This window comes from Anolis sagrei, chromosome 4, assembly GCF_037176765.1.
Source record: "Anolis sagrei isolate rAnoSag1 chromosome 4, rAnoSag1.mat, whole genome shotgun sequence".
NCBI classification, from domain to species: Eukaryota; Metazoa; Chordata; class Lepidosauria; order Squamata; family Dactyloidae; genus Anolis; species Anolis sagrei.
The window spans coordinates 78,771,798-78,789,700 of NC_090024.1; the positions used below are offsets into that span (position 1 = coordinate 78,771,798).

At 42.3% G+C, this 17,903-nt stretch overlaps 1 protein-coding gene across 1 annotated transcript in view; it reads right to left on the bottom strand.

The window, feature by feature from the left end:
- Positions 1-17,903, bottom strand: part of CDKAL1 (CDK5 regulatory subunit associated protein 1 like 1) — a 284,435-nt gene that overhangs the window by 148,112 nt on the left and 118,420 nt on the right. The window lies entirely within an intron of this gene.

Here is a 17,903-nt window from a genome sequence, read left to right on the forward strand (position 1 = left end):
AGAGATGCAGTCAGCCAAATAGTCTGGGCCCACACTGTATAGGGTTTTAAAGATAATAACCAGCACTTTGAATTTCACCTGTAAACAGCCTGGTAGCCAGTAGAGATGTCGTAGGATGAGAGTGGTTCCTCTCCCTGTATGGAGCCTCAGTGAACAGTTTGGCTGCTGATCTCTGGACCAGCTGGAGTTTCTGAATGGTCTTCAAAGGCAGCCTCACATAGAGTGCACTGCAGTAATCTAAATGGGTTGTAACTAAAACATGGACTATCATGACCAGATCTGGCATCTCAAGGTACAGGCGCAGTTGGTGCACAAGCTTTAATTGTGCAAAGGCACTCCTGGACACCACCAACACCTGGGCTTCCAGGATCGGCAATGAAACCTGAATTACATCCATACATTCAAAAATGTTGCCTGAATGAGCACACAGACATCAAGATGTATTAATATACATATTTTAATATTTATTTCAAGTATTATTTATTTGATTTCTTTGCCAGTTGCTTGAGAGTTCTAGTTGTTTGAGTTCTTATTAAGTGAAAGTCTAATGTACCTGTAATATACTAATGTTAAATAACAGAGATAGATTTCTGCCACTCAATCAAAAATTGCAGAGGCAAAGGATCTCCACTATCCCTGCTGTATCCTATATACAATTTGGCTTGGTCTCTATTAAGGACAAAATTCCTGCCCCAAAGTTTTAAATTGTTATGTGTAAAGTTGTTTAATTTGGGATTTTTTGATAATTAGATTGGCTCTTGTATATGTGCCAGGGTTCAGCTGTCTGGGTTTCTGAGATGTACCTGAAGCTTTTGTGGTACACAAGGTTCCTATTTTTGAGACAGTGGTAATAAATAGCTTTTCCTAGAACCTTCCAGAAATTAGGGTGACTTGGGGATACATATAAAATTTCAGGGACTGCTCAATGGAACATGTTCTTTGTCTTGGATATTCTCCAGTTAGGCGATGGGGCCCAACATCTTTTAGTCTCATCTTAGTAGCTCACACAATGTGCTTGATCATGTTTTTAAAATGTGGGAATCCTGTAGACGCCAACAATAGCTTGCTAATATCAGCTACATCCACTACTGTGATTGCCAATTCCCCTACAAGCAAAATCATGCCCTGACAAGCTACCACTTAGTTTTTAAAAAACCATAGGAACTGCTATGGTGAGAATCTAAAAGTAGTATTTGGATGTGTAAGTGCTACAATTTGTTACAGTAAAGCTCTGCAGTTTGATTGTGCTATTTTGATACTTTGTCCCTAAACAGCAATAATAGTGCTACATTAGTTGCTTGTTTTCTATACATACTCTCCTTTTTGTGACAAATATTTTAGATTGTGAGTTTCCACTCATTCCAATAATGAATTCAATAACAGATTAGCATATTATAGTACGGCATGAATTAAATTAAGAGCAGGAGAAGCTGAAAACACTAAAGCCACCTACTATGAAAAGATTATGCTGCCTGTTTCTGTTCCCCCTGACTCTTGTGCTTGCAATAAGAAAAGAGAAAGCAGAAGATAGAACTAATCTTGTCTGTAACACACTGTACAGTATGAGGTCTAGCTTCTTTTCTCCAATGCCATTTTCTCTTCTGGGTTCATGTGATATTTGACAGATATATTAGCACTTCAATATTATTTTTCATGTTTATTTTTAATAGTTTCCAGCTGCCTGGGATGCCAATCTCTTTTTCTTCAGCCTTCTATAAATATTTGAAATAGCTATTCATTAACAGTTGCACATTTATTCAGCACTGACTGTTGTTCTGCTGGAGAGCTGGAATTAGCTTTTATTCCCAGCCCCCACTTCTGTTCGGCTGAGCTGGAGAAAGCCTGCTGCTTAGGTTCAATCTGTCAAGATTCAAATTATGCTCCAGCTGAGACCTAATCAAAGGCGTCTGACCCGGTTTGCAAATAAACCAGAAACAAGAGTGGGTTTTATTTATTTCAGTGGGGCACTTGGTCGGCAAATGAAAGCAAAGGAAGAACAGATTACAAATAGAAGTTAAATTAAAAGCAGCCACAGATGTATATGAACCTGTTTTATACTACAACCATCTCTTCTTTTGGCAATGTTGGGGCATCCCACAACTGTGGCATGGACCGCAGATAATTATAATTGATAGTTTTAAAAATCTAAATCTGCACATCCAACTCTACACAAACACATGCCATAAAAAAAACCTTGAAGTTTCATCAATAATGCTTCACTAGCATGTAGTGTCCTCCAAATAAGTACAGAAATATAAAATCTCCTAGACAGGGCACCTGAAATGGAACCTGTATTTATACCACTCATCACTGTTACATTTACACTTGAACCAGAGAAAGTTACCATGTGGATTTCAGAGGTGTTTCATATTTTTGTTTAAGACACAATGGCAAGCAAGTGGGCGCATAAACCAGAACCACTACTGATATATTCAATTCATCATTATCCAAAAGTGGCCTTCACCACCTGGTTTCATACTGTTTTGCATGGAAAATGCTCTAGAACCTGTGAAAAATAGAAATAGTCAGACAAATGCGAGCATAAATTACACATTACAGTTGCTTCTTCAGTTGACAAATCCAAGATCCTGAAATCCTGAACATGCCAATTACACAAATCAGCAACATTAATTTGTGAGCGTAATTCATATACACTTTTCAAGAGTGGTTCGTCTCTGCTACTGCATATTTTTTTGATAGTCAAAGAAGGGGTTATATAAAAGGGCTTTATAGGAGTTTGCTTTCTATTCTAGGGAGAGAGAAGGGGATTATTTCTCAGCTCCATGGCTATCCTTCCAAGAAACAACAGTGCATACCATATGCCTGCCTAAGTGGCCTTTTCGAGATACCCTAATAGCACAAGCAGTATACTTTTGTACACAGACATACCATTTCTTCTGGGTCAGGTTATTGAGAAATAAGAAATAAGCACTTCATTACCTTATACAACTTGTCTGAAAGCAGCAGAAAGGTGCTTGCAGGCTCTCATCATAAGCCACTTTCTCTATTTGCAATAGTGCATAACAGACACTGTGAAGCAGGCAGTTAGAAATGTCTCTTTTTATCTACAATTAGCCTGGATTAAAACCCAAATTTCTGTCAACACTGAGCCCTGTTACATCACGCTCAAATAGAACTTTAATTTTCTGGAGGATATTATGCTATCCATACAGTTATCTTCCACTTCTGAAGATTGTTTAGAAAACTGCAATTGATAGCTGGATCCCAACACTGTGCTAGAGCTGCAACACAGGTGTGACAAAATCCCAAATTAAAATCTTCCTCCTTCCTGCTGATTTTTGGTGCCATATGAAAACTTGCCCCCTAGCCCAAGTCAGACAGTTGCACTGGAAAGGTGAGAGTTCCCCTCCTAATTGTTGTGATAGGAGGAATTCCAACAGCAGATGTCTTCCCCTAGATTCAACCCTAAATAACACAAGCATTCACTACAACTTATGAAACGTACAGTCTGGGAACGATGGGGCTGAGGCATGTTGGCCTGCTTAAAACTGCAATAAGGCTACCTGTTGTTTTTATCTGGAATAGTTACATTAGAAATTCATCAATTTCTAAGCATGGCTCAAAGTGTTAGCCTTGGGACCAATAAATGCCTTGGGACCATGGATCCCCAACCCTTATATGAACCTGCCCCAAGAACATACCATGAAATTGTGTCTTGGTCCTCCTGCCAACAGAAAGAAGATAGATAGCAACCAGAGGCAGTTTCCCACCCAGCTGTGACACTCCATCAGAGATTTCTTTTCCGGAAAGGTTTTGTTTGGTGACATTTCTGTGTGAGAGAAATGAAAAGCATCTTTCTGCTTATATTTCTTTTCTAAATTGTTGTGTGATGACACTGTATATTAACGACAATATCTTGTGTTTTAATGGTTTAATTCCATGCACATTTGACTAATATTATTTTGCAAGCCCTCGTAATAGCTTAACTAAATAGAGCAATGCACAACTTAGCTGCAATTTGCACTATCCTATTCCCTTGACTTATTGTTTACATTCTGGCCATGTTTTCAGTAGCTTGTTGCCATAGGTCATTGGGCGTTTGTTTGAGTTTTAAATTGCTGTTATTATATGCTATATGTTTTATTCTAATGTGTTGTACTATGTGTTTATTTTTTTGCTTTGTTTTGGCACTTTGCCTTTGGGGAAATTGAGGCAGGATATAAGAATAAAGTTGTTGTTGTTGTTGTTATTTTTCTTTGTGTTGTGTATGTGTGTGAAGCAAAGCAGTTAGGAAAGATGATAATTCCACCACAGCTAAAGTAAAGGTGCTGGGGCTGTACAATCCTTATACAGGGAAGCAGAAACATAATGCCTTTCATGGTAGCTATTTGTGAATTCAGCAGTGAATTCAGCATTTGGTACAGTGTCTCTAAGAAACTGATCCCCAACTTACCAGTACTTGATAAACTGCTTTTTATTTATTTATTTATTTATTTGCTTTATTTCTATACCGCGTTTCTCAACCTATAATAGGTGACTCAATGCGGTTTACACAATATTAATTATCACAACAATAACAATTAAAACACAGCATACCCAATAGCACACACACAACCATTCATACAATGCCTCGATCGCAAACAAGATCCAGTCTCATATCCTTATGCCGTTCCTATGTTCAGTTTACCGTCATTCTGTGTACCATTGCGCTGATTAGCCAAACGCTTGCTCAAAAAGCCAGGTTTTGAGCTTCTTCCTAAATGCCAGCAACGAAGGGGCCTGTCTAATGTCGTTTGGTAGGGCATTCCATAACCGAGGGGCCACCACCGAGAAGGCCCTGTCTCTCGTTCCCGCCAGCCGTGCCTGTGACGCAGGCGGAACCGAGAGCAGGGCCTCCCCGGACGATCTTAATGTCCGTGTCGGTTCATAGGAGGAGATGCGTTCGGAGAGGTAGGTGGGGCCGGAACCGTTTAGGGCTTTGTAGGCTAATGCCAGCACCTTGAATTGTGCCCGGTAGGGAATTGGCAGCCAGTGGAGCTGGCTCAACAGAGGAGTGGTATGCTCCCTGAGAGCTGCTCCTGTTAGCAACCTGGCTGCCGAGCGCTGGACCATCTGGAGCTTCCGGGCAGTCTTCAAGGGCAGCCCCACGTAGAGCGCGTTGCAGTAATCTATGCGGGATGTGACCAGAGCGTGGACTACCGTGGCCAAGTCCGACTTCCCGAGGTACGGGCGCAGCTGGCGCACGAGCCGAAGCTGTGCAAATGCTCCCCTGGCCACCGCTGAGACCTGAGGCTCCAGGCTCAGCGATGAATCCAGGGTTACACCCAAGCTGCGAACCTGCGTCTTCAGGGGGAGTGTAACCCCGTCCAACACAGGCTGTAACCCTATGCCCCGTTCGGCCTTTCGACTGACCAGGAGTGCCTCTGTCTTGTCTGGATTCAACTTCAATTTGTTCACCCTCATCCAGTCCGACACAGCAGCCAAGCACCGGTTCAGGACCTGAACAGCCTCCTTAGAAGTAGGTGGAAAGGAGTGACAGAGTTGGACATCATCTGCGTACAGATAACACCGCACCCCGAAACTCCGGATGATCTCTCCCAACGGCTTCATGTAGATGTTAAACAACATGGGGGACAGTATTGAACCCTGCGGGACCCCACAAGACAATGGTTGTGAGGACGAGCAGCTGTCCCCCATCAACACCTTCTGGGTACGACCCTCTAGGAAGGACCTGAGCCACTGTAAAACAGTGCCACCAAGGCCCATTCCCGCGAGGCGTCCCAGAAGGATACCGTGGTCGACGGTATCGAAGGCCGCTGAGAGATCCAGCAGGACCAACAGGGACACACTCCCCCTGTCGAGCTCCCTGCGGAGATCATCCACTAAGGCGACCAGGGCTGTCTCGGTACCATGTCCCGGCCTAAAGCCAGACTGTGCCGGATCCAGATAATCCGTGTCTACCAAGAATACCTGGAGTTGTGAGGCCACCACACGTTCCAGGACTTTGCTCAAAAAGGGAAGATTGGAAACAGGCCGATAGTTGACGAATTGAGTGGGGTCTAGTGATGGTTTTTTCAACAGCGGTTTTATTACAGCTTGTTTTAAGCTGGCTGGAATATTGCCTTCCCGAAGGGAGGCATTAACCACCACCTCCACCCACTCGGCCAATCCCCCTCTGGCCTCCTTTAGAAGCCAGGATGGGCAGGGGTCTAGGATGCATGTGGTAGCTCTCATTCCTCCAAGTATCTTGTCCACATCCTCGGGTTTCACCAATTGAAATGAATCCATCAAAATCGGACAAGCAGATGCTCGTGTTACATCCTCAGAGACTGCTGTTAACGTGGTATCCAGACCAGAGCGGATCAAAGCGACTTTGTCCGCAAAGAACCGAGCAAATGCTTCACAGCGGGCCGTCGAGTTGTCAGGGTTCCCATCCGGAATGGTGGGGTTCAATAGCCCTCTGACAACTCGAAACAACTCCGCCGGACGGTTCTTTGCGGACGCAATATTGGCCACAAAGAAAGCTTTCTTTGCCGCCTTTATTGCCACGGCATATGCCCTTAATAGGGCAACAAACCGTGTTCGATTTAACTCGCTCGGGTCCGAACGCCACACGCGCTCTAGTCTCCTCTTCCTTCGCTTCATCGCTGCCAACTCCTCGTTGAATCAAGGTGCTGGTTTAGCTCGGCTACTTGAGAGGGGACGTTCCGGAGCAATCGTGTTTATGGCCCTAGTCATCTCCCCATTCCAGAGAGACACCAGGGCTTCAACAGAATCACCAACCGAGGTGGCAGGAAAAATCCCAAGAGCCGTCAGGAATCCGTTCGGATCCATAAGCCTCCTGGGGCGGACCATCTTAATGGGTCCCCCACCTCTGCAGAGGTTGGAAGGTGTGGTGAGTCTAAATCTGACCAGATAGTGGTCGGTCCATGGCAACGGAGAGGTGGATAACTCCTCAACACCGCCACCTTGCTCCCATCCCTGACAGAAAACCAGATCTAATGTGTGTCCCGCACAGTGGGTGGGGCCAGATACTTGTTGGGACAGCCCCATGGTTGCCATGGATGACATGAAGTCCTGAGCCGCTCCTCCTAGGGTAGTCTCGGCATGTACATTGAAGTCCCCCAGCACAAGAAGCCGTTGAGACTCCAATGCCAGGCTCGAGACCACCCCCGCTAGCTCAGGTAGGGAGACCGTAGTGCAGCGAGGTGGGCGGTACACTAACAGAATCCCTATTCTGTCCCGGTTGCCCACCCTCAGGTGGACACACTCGAAATTGGTTGACTGTGGGATGGGGCCTCTGGTCAGAAGGATAGAATTTTTATAGACCACCGCAACTCCGCCTCCCCGCCCTCCAGGTCTCGACTGGTGCTGTACGGAGAATCCTGGCGGACAAAGCTGGGTCAAATTAACTCCTCCAGCTTCATCCAGCCAGGTCTCCGTAATGCACGCCAGATCTGCCCGTTCCTCCAAGATTAGATCTTGGATGAAAGATGTTTTGCCGTTGACAGATCTGGCGTTCAGCAGCACCATCTTCAACCCAGAGGGACTGCCAACCTGGGTACACCCACTTACCAAGTCAGGAGACCGATTACAAGTGATTAAGTTTTTTTTCCTTCTTTCCCTAGGCCGAATTTGGGTTGTAAAATTTTTACTATTTCCAGGCCGAATTAGCCGAATTAGTGGTCTCCCTTTCCCGTATCTCCCCCTCCCCGTCACGGACTCTATGGGGGCCCCCCGGCCAGTGGAATACCCTTCTTCTACCATATTGCACTTGGAATTCGTAGTTTCAACCCATGACTTGTACCAGGTTATATGCTTTTGCCACTCAGTCTCAGTCCAATTCTTTCCTATTCCTGGTGTGTTAATTCCAGGATCCCCCCACCCGTTCCACCCTCTATTGTCCTCCCAGTCCACCAGTAACACAATAAGCAGACCCCAAGGGAGGAATGCTGACATTGGGGAACAGAGTTGATACAGGGTTGAGGTAGGATGTTAGGTTCAAGTAGCAGTAGATTTTAAATTGCTAGGTCTTAAAGTGCTAAAAATTTAGTCTAAGCTGTTAAAGTGCATAGAGAGCTGTTAAAGTGCATACAATAACGCGTTATCAGAGACTGACTGCTATGGTGGTCACTTAATAACCTTACTTATACAGGGTTAAAGTGCAAGTTGTTGGATAAAGTGCTGATCGTTGTATACCTTAGCAGCAAATTGGCCCCTATAAAGTGCTAACAGTTGTAAAATTTGGCAGCAATAGATCAAATAAAGTGCTGGTAATTGGAAGACTTAATAGCGTTGGCTCATATAAAGTGCTGGCAGTTGGCAGGGTATCAGCGTTGGCTCAGATAACAATTTACTAGCGCAATGAATGTGCAAATTGATCGAATAGTCCTCAGTCCTATTGGTGGATGTAAAGTCCAGTTGGTCTCTCTCCTCCCCCTCCCACCATCAGTGTCAGGGTCAGGTGACTGGGGCCTTGCAGTAGAGTGACGGATCACTAAGATGGCCACCGGAACTGCTGATGAGCTGGATAATTCCGGAAATGGAGGCAGTAACGCGGTGGATGGCGTTACAGTAATGGCGGTTGATCACAAAGCATGTAACAGCAGCTATGTAGCAATATATATAGTTCCAACCGCCCAGGGGTCAGCCTAGCAGTCGTGAAGTTAGTGTTGCTGGTTAAGAGCGTTGCAGGCTAGAGATCACGATCGCCGCAGGAGATCTTAAAAACGCTGAGTCACCGCGCGGCGTTTGCCAGGCTCTCCCAGGAAGGCGCTGAGTCACCGCCGGCTCACCCAATCGAGCTTGCCCCAGCGGTATCGGGACGCCTCCAGGCCTCGGAGAAAGTTGGAATACGAGGCCTGTCTCAGTTGGAATCGCGGAGGAATCACACCTCCGAATGCAGAGGAGTCCAAGCCTGGCGCGGAAGGATCGGCACAAAGTCCGGGGAGCGGGGAGTGGAGCCACGCTGGGGACACAGGCCGAGGGCTCAGATGGAAATCAGGGCCAGATCGCGCCGTGGGTGGAGATGGACAATGCAGAACGGCAAGTCGCTGGCACCGCAGCACTCGGAGCGACAGCCAGCTGCCCCAGCAACTCTCTCCGGCTCGACAGTCCCTCGGCAGCCCCACAATCCACTCCGCTCCGGCGGTCCGGGCCGCAATCCAATCCAAGCCGCGGATGAGTCTGGAGCACAACAACACAGGCCGCGCAGCGCACACTGCCGAGCTCCAAGGGCGGCCGCCCGACCTCCCTCCGGTAATCGTCTCAGCGGGTGGTAATTGGCGAGCTGGCGGGTTAGATGTTCCAGGCCAGGTTAGACCGAGCAAGCGGGCTGGGAGGGAGCGTGCTAGGCCGTATCGGTGGTAGCGACCTTCGCTCTACCTCCTTCCTCTCCCTTCTTCTTTCCTCCCTGGTTTTTCCTCCTCTGCTCCCCTCAAGCCCCCCTCCGGGGTCCTGAGGAGATGCTGGTTCAGGAGCCGATGATAGGAGTTCAGAATAGGGGCGGATGGATCAGATTAAGCTCGGATTAAGAGCAATCGCCTTACCCGGACGGGAGGTTAGCTGTTAGCAAGTCGCCATCTTAACCGGAACTAGACAACTAAACTAATATTAAGTTAGTTTATGTAATCTCAATTGTATATCTTTTTAGTAGGAATGATCTGATGACCAAAAACATTATTCAAAACTACCCTTCGACTGATAGAAGAGAATCCAATAAAACCAAGGAAGCAACTCCCACCTCCTCCATTTCAACCTCTTGGCTTCCCTCAGAACTGTTTCATAAGGATTGGGAAACCCTTGGAATTGGGTTCTTCCAAGTAGCATGGAGGACCAGCACCATCTCCATGACACTGTTGGGTTTATCCTTAATTTTTGGAAAGCTTTAATCTTATAAATATACAATTATAACTCTTTCCTCAGAACTTACAGCTGGATAATAAAAATGAGTATATTCCTTGTAACAGAAGAAACCATATATCGCTTATGATGAACTAAGAGAACTTCTAAACACAGATATTTCTTCAAATCATAAAGGCTGGCTTGAAAAGAGAAGAGGCTAAAAGTCAAGCCTCGGGAGGGTTAAATCAAACCCCCCAAAAAACAGCACTTTTTGTTTTCAAGAACTTTCTATCTCTCCACAAGAAAGATTGCTGAAAAGCATACAGGTCCTGTACTTTAAAAAGTAATCCACTGTGCAGGATACATATTAAAAACAAACCAGGATTAATCCCCTTTATAAAGATTTAAACCTCAAACCAAAGCAATTGCTCAATTCCATGCAAAAGATGCATTCAAACTGTGCAAACTAAGCAGAAAGAGCATTTAGCAAATAAGCAACATTCCTATCGTTTGCCACATTGAAGACCCATGGTAACCATTCCATATACAGAAATTTACCACAGTAAGTACAGAAACCCAGAAGTAACGCTCAGCTTTTGACCTGTGTTTCTGGGAAGTTTATGTAAACTTTAACTGGTGATTAACTTTTTAAAAAAACTTTTACTGATTATATCTATTTATGCAGCAATACATTCTTACATTCCTGCTGTTTAGACACAGGCTAATATAAACAAACCATGGTCACCAGTGTGAAGAAAACACCAACCCCTTGCTACAATTACATCATTTATATTCCTATTCTTCAGGGTTCTCTTCAAACCCCTTTTTTCCATGAAGACTTTGGCTTAACCCATTAAATCATTTCCTCAACTAGTATGAAGTTTTAGGATAAGGGCCATTACAGATTTTTGTAATAACCTGTGAGCCAATTTTCCGGGGATTTCATCCCAATGTCTTAATTTAACATTTGAAGAGAAAGCATTAGCCATCCACTGCCTATGGTAATGTCTTTATTATTGTGGTATTGAATGTTTGCCATTGCTTGTTGGAAACCGCCCTAAGTCCCCATGGGGAGAGAGAAGAGGATATAATAATAATTATTATTATTATAATTATAATAATTATAATAATTATAATTATATTTTACTGCCACAAAAGCACAGTATGTCACAGCAAACGAGATCTATATGATGGATTTCGTATCACAAAATCACAAGTCGAACACTTCTCAAGCGACTTCTTCTTCTTCTTCTTCTTCTTCTTCTTCTTCTTCTTCTTCTTCTTCATATTACTACTATTATTATGCTCTCATCTTATCTTGGACAAATAACCACTATTCCTATAATACCAGATCTCTACATTTATGCAGCCACCCAGCTGGATGCAAATACAAACTTCACAGTACAGTATGACACCCTGGATTCACAGGGGATACATTCCTGAACTCACAGTAGAAACAGGAAACCCTATTGAAATGTGACTTTTACTGGGAGATACCACAGTTGTCCTCAAAGTCCTAAAATAATCCCCGGAAAAACATACTTTATTGGATATGGGGAAGGTAAAACAGCGAATATAGATATGAGGGTCATACGGTACGTCTCTTATTCACAAGAGTGTCCTGCTATAACCAAGCATACACTTATGTATTCTCTAATTTCTTTTCTTTCTTGAGTCTCTTTCACTCTCCCACCCTATGTTACGCACTTTTCTATCTCATTTTATTTGTTGTCTCTTTTTCTATTCTATTATTCCTTTATCCTTTAGCCAATTTGTTGTTGATCCACTCCTTTGGGCTTCACACAAATCTACCATTTGTCAAAATATATGATCCTGTGCTATTCTTTTCCACTTTCTGGCCAAATAGCTTAAATTTAGATAATATTGTTCTATTATTGTACCTCGACAAGTGTCATGCAACAGTTCATGGGAACATACATTTCATTTCACCTCCATATACAATCTATGAAGAAGGCTAGCCTGAGAAACTGTGACTAATTCAAAGTTGATCCATTATGGAACTGAACCCGGATTTTCCCATCCTAGTCTAGCACTCTTAGCCATACTAGTTCTCAGCAATATGAAAAAAGAACAACCTTACAGCATCAACGTGGTGTATTTTAATTTTTGTAAATAGGGATGTTTCTCTGAATGGGCCAAGAATCTGGTTTTGAAGAATCTAATCTGATAAAGGAACAGAACATTCACATTTACAAAGGTGACATGACATTCCACCCTTGATTACTGGAACTGGTTTTTAAAGCTACTTGTGGCCTTATAATATGGATGGAAATGTGTGATAGTCCAGTTCCAGGTCCAATGATTAGCCATCAGTGGCTAGTACAATATCCGGACGCTTTCTCCTCAACTTCCAGCTGAAATTCACAGTACTGACAATTAAAAATGGCTATTAACAATGTTGTATTCTACTGAAATAAAAAAGTATTAATTTCATTTAAGTTAGCCATGTATTTCTCTGTAAAAATTAACACAACATATTGTGCACAGTCTCCAAATTCAACTCACATAATGTAAAAACTTCTGTCATTATGGAAGTCTATATATGGTTTCTTTGTTGGCATGCATCAAGAGTCCTGAATCTGTTTCAATCACATAAAAATGATGGACAACTATGACTAAAATTCAAAATATTCTGAATCCCAGATTTGGTCAGATTTACAGAGCATCTGCTCCTCTCATCACTCTTATTTGTTTCTTAAGAACTGAAGTAAACTATTTTTACAAAAGCATTTGACCCTAGAATACTAAAAATCAGACAACAGATAATAAGCTTCAATAACGGTTACACTGAAATCCATACTCTCCCAGCTTGGTTTCAAGGGATTTATGAGTTTATTACAGAATCCACAAACACTTTAGATTTGCCTTGTAAAATAAGTACTTTGGCCCTCTGATATTTTTTCTTCATGTTTTCACTCGTATAATCTCTGATTTGATAGAAAGAGACACAATGACTCATACCATTGCTATGGATTTCTGTACTGGCAGGGGGTTATGACCTTTAGTGCAGTATATGATTATGATTATAGAAGCATTACTACATATAAACCAGTAGAAATTGGCATCTTATCTGAGGGATACTATAAACACAAGAAGAGAAAAAACAGATTAAGAAATCTTACCATCAAATAAGGCAACAGTTAGGGTTGTGCAATTCCGGTAAACCATGATCCGTGTCGGTGTCCTGGATTTCTGTGGGGGCACCAATCTGGTTTTTGGGAGCCTCCTGAATACAGGAGGACAGAAATCCATTTTCGATCCGGGAAGCTGAAAGATTTGTTTTCAATCCAGACCATTGGCGGCAATGGAGGGAGGAGACTTCCCAGGCTCCCCATCCCATCATTTTAGGCATCATTTGTCCTTATATCCTTCATTATGACCTGACTAACTGACTGGCTGGCTACGCAACCTGGCAGCAGCTATTCCCTTGGCTGCTGCTGTTGCTCTTGCAGGAGATGGTGAAGGGGGAGGTAGACCTCTACCCCAAGCATCTCTCAGCAACATGTAGCATGGCAGGGAGGATGAGGAAGGCCGGGGTGGGGAGGGGGTACTTCTGGGCCCGTGGCTAGCAAGAGGGGAGTCCGCCCCACTCTCTCCTGGCTCCTTTTCGTGGGAGTGGCATGAAGCACCTCTTTTGCCTCAGTCCTGAGAAATGATGGGAGCTTCCTCAGTAGAGATGGTTTCTCTGTCTGTTGAGCACATTCAGAGCAGAGCAGATCCTTTGTCCTTATATCCTTCATTAAGAACTGGATTAAAAGCACCAAAATTAAGATACCACTCTTTATGTGATCTGTCTTTCAAGGAGACCTGGGTTTAAGGAAAGAGCTTAAGAGACCCCCCCCCCCTTCTTGGGATCCTTTCCCTCCTGTCTTTCAAGAATCTGTTTGCTTCTAGCAGCTGTGTTCCTCCCTGCACTCCACATGTAGCTGAAATAAACTGAAAAGCAATTGTTTTTCAGCAGCCACTGTTCTGTTGTGACAAGAAAAAAAATTGTGGTGGAGCCCATGCCATTACGGGCTTCCCAAACAGCCAAACCAGCCGAAGACCTTTTTGAAAACGCATCAGTGCACAACCCTAGCACCAATACAATTCAAAGTCATTATCAAACATTGATTTTAGACTCTTTGAATTCATTAGATTGGTCAGGTATTCCTCTAGCAAATGCAATGAAACAGGAATGTCTAAGGGAAAGAAGGGTAAAGCTTAGAGGAAATGCCAATTTTGTGAGTAGGCAGCAGAACCCAACGCAAGAGCTGGGAAGTAAGTGAAGAGACATATTTGGAGAGCAACTGAAGGAGAATATAAATAAACAACTCCTAATATAGAATGGAATGAAATTAGGAATTGATCTGTTTTCTTAGCTATTAAGCATCCATCAGTCTTGCAGAAGGTCAGGCCCTTTAGTTCTGAAAGGTTGGTGTCCCTCTGTATCACACCTATTGCCTTGTGTGTCCTTTATAATGTTGGGTTGGATTATGGCTCTCTTCAGTTTATTGCTTTTATTCCAGTTTATCTTGTGTATTACTATTTTGGGTGAGCAGTAAACCCCTTTACTATCATTTAGTAGCTCTTACTGTTGTTACACAGTACTAGACATTTGAATAGTTAGGCGAAAATTTATTCCTCATCCCAGGATGGGAGACAACAACTTTTAAATGACCAAATGAACATTTTTGAACGTGCCAACAACAACACATGTCCCTAAGACCAATGCTGTCAACTTTCTGCCACTCTCTCTATATCACATGGACTTCTTTGGAGGCTTCTTTGGAATCACTCTCTCCTATTTCTACAGGCATTCCCTTGCATTTAAACCCCCTTGTGGTTGATCAACCCTGATCCAAGACAACCTTCTTCAGGTATCTCACAGTATAAAAGTATGCACATTAGTGCATCTCAAACAAATATTACAGAGGCTGGTTTGAAAAGATGCCATACCTTTGATAATCCATGCTTATATTTAGAATTATTGGCATTTCTAAAACTAGGCATGGATTGAGGTATCTTTGTTTTTGTTGCAAACTAGATATCACTGCTACCGAAATAAATAATAATTCAAACACCATAAAGATATTTTTACCTCTGAAGATCCATTAATGAACACTGCATGGGATAATTGGGAAGAGCTAATTCTTCCTGCTGTCCTGTGTAGCTTTAAGAAATGACATATTGGTATCAAAATATTTATCTTGGCATAAGTATCTTTACATTAGCCAGGACCTGATCATTCTTAGTCCACAAAAGGGGAAAACAATGAAAATTTAAAGCTACCTATCTCCAGTCAATCAATCCCCTTAATTTTAATATCTCAGGACTTTGGGTTCCAGAAATACAACAAAGAAGCATGTTGGACAAACCGAAGTATGTAGTAAAGTACAGCACCATTATTTGCTGACCTGATAAGATCAAAATAAGTCTCATGTTTGAATACAGACACATATTCATAGTCTTTTACTCCAACCTTTACTTCATCCCCATCCCAACATTTTTCAGCTGTGATGGAAATGCAAGAATTGTCCATGGCTAACTAAGGTTACTACACTATTCAACAATCCATCCCCATCACCCTTCCGAGGAAATTTTCAGAAGTTACAAGAGGAACTAGCAAAAATCACGAGTCTCCTTGGACTACTGACAGTGTTTCCTGAATTAATCTATGCTAGGGGTTGCTTCTGTGAGTGGGAAGCAAGTCTGGTTCAGCCATGTATTTTCAATATATGACACAAACTGTAAAAAAGAAAGATTGTAACCTGCTGCTCATTATCCAAACCACCTTGAATCTTATTCTGTTAGAAAGATGAGATATACATTTAAGAAACAAAGAATGAATTACTAAAAGATTGTTCCAAATGACTTGATTATTTCAGCACTTTCATTGAACAGATACTGTTCTAAAGGGATTGGAAATTAAGTATGTATATCATAAGCACCAATCCTATTGTGTAAAAATAAAATTAATATGAATTGATAAAACTATTACTTTGTCTGATAGAGGGGGTTTTGTCACTAGCATCGAGTATTAGAAAAATGTGTCTGGTCTTCTCAATTGCCTTAAGAAGTTACCTAAGACACTTCTATTTCTATTATTGGGAGAGACATGCCTCTCACAATTGTTTTTAATTAGTTGATACAGTTGTTTTGCTATGTCAGAGAAAGGTATCTTCTTCCAAATATCGCTGAATGACAACTCCCAGCATTCCCCATTACTTGGTCTATTGGTTAAAGTGCTGGGAGTTCATTCAGCAACATCTGGAGGTTGCATTTTCTCCATCGTGGCTACATTACTAGATTTATAGAATTAAGTTCTTACACTGTTCTTGTTTTCAGTCTTGTAAGTGTAAGGCTGCGCAACCCCCATCCAGTTCAGTTATCAAGTAGCTACCAGACCCAGACTATATGTGTCAATCAGATCCCAAGTGTATAATGAAATGAGAACTGCTCGTTATTTATTAAACAAAGCCACTAAAAGGTTTTCAACAAACACTACAGTAAAAAAAATATTTTGGATTTAACCAAAAGCAAATAATTGCACTGCCAAGAAGAAACAGACTCTCTCTTTGTTGACCTTCCTTCCATTATGCCTAACAACATGTCACTTAAAGTCTTAGGGGACTTTCAACAAAAGACAGAAAAACAATGGCATGGTACACAAACTGTTTAATGTTGAGCCAGTTTAAAAACAAAACAAAATTACACACACACACAACTGAATGTATGTAAAAAAAGAAAAGAAAACCAAGCAAATGTTCAACAATGGTTAAGAATACAAAGGCAACATTTCAAAGCAAGAGGATAAGTCCTCAGATATAACAAACCTTACACTATCATCAGGAAGTTCTCAGTACAAAAACTCGATGAGAAGGAAAACCAAGGCTCTGTCTGTTTGCTACTGAAGGAAGTCGCCAAACCCACACAGTAAAAGACATGCTACTGCAACTTCATGAATGGAATCTGTCAAGCAATTAAACTTCCCAGACATGCAAATCTATCATCTTTTCTATAGGGTTCCAACAATGTACTTATAACATGATTCTATTTGTGCAAACACAGAACTCCCACTGCATCCCATTGAGTTTACACCCAGAAAAGGTAGGAAGCACTGCTGCATTTATCTATTTGACTTAACTCATCCTACTCAAGCCATGCAATTCATTACAAAACCACATTAAATCTTCAGTTTGAAATGTTTAAAACATGCATGACAATGCATGTATATTTGTGACTTGTTGTTTTTCCATAACTTTCAAATTCTAAATATGCAGAAGAACAACTTTACAAGAATACCTTCAAAGTTTGGAAATTACGTATTCAGGATAAATGAGAATTCTAGTTTGCATTTCAGCTAGGAAACTACGCAAGAAAGTGGTTTGTTTGCAACTTTTCATATGGCTTTTCTAATGTAAAGCCACAGTTATCTCAAGCTGAAAAAGGCCTGACTGACTCCTGGCAGCTGTTGACTAAAGCTCCATCTACACTGACCACTTAATGCAGTTTGAAGCCAATTTCAAACTGCAGTGGCCAAACAACAAACTCACACAAAAGTGTGTAAAAGAAAACCCTAATGCACATTAGTGCTCTGTGGTTTGTGTAACCACCACCAGGGCCTCACACTACTTCCAGGATGCCCTATGTAATCACTTGCAGAGCGAAACCACTTTCTTCAATACCACTTTGAAACTGTATTAAATGATCTTAGTTCTTCTGATGCAGAGCTCGGTAAAGATGTTTTTGAGTGGTGGAGATGGAAAACAAAGGTGACAATACGCCCATAATCCATACTGGTTGGGGGAATTCATGGAATTATAGTCACAAAAGTAACCTTTTCAGGCTCTGCTTTGCCAAACACTATGAGAGACTATGGATGCATCTATACTGTAGAATGGACGCAGTTCAACAATACTTCAAGTGCCATGGTTCAACATGATGAAATAATGGGAGTTGTCATTTTTCAAGATTTTAGACTTCTCTGTCAAATACCATTGGTGTCTCATCACACTAAAATCCCAGGATTCCATATCACTGAGACAAACAGCATTTAGTAAACACTGGAAGTATATCACATCCATAATAATGTTACA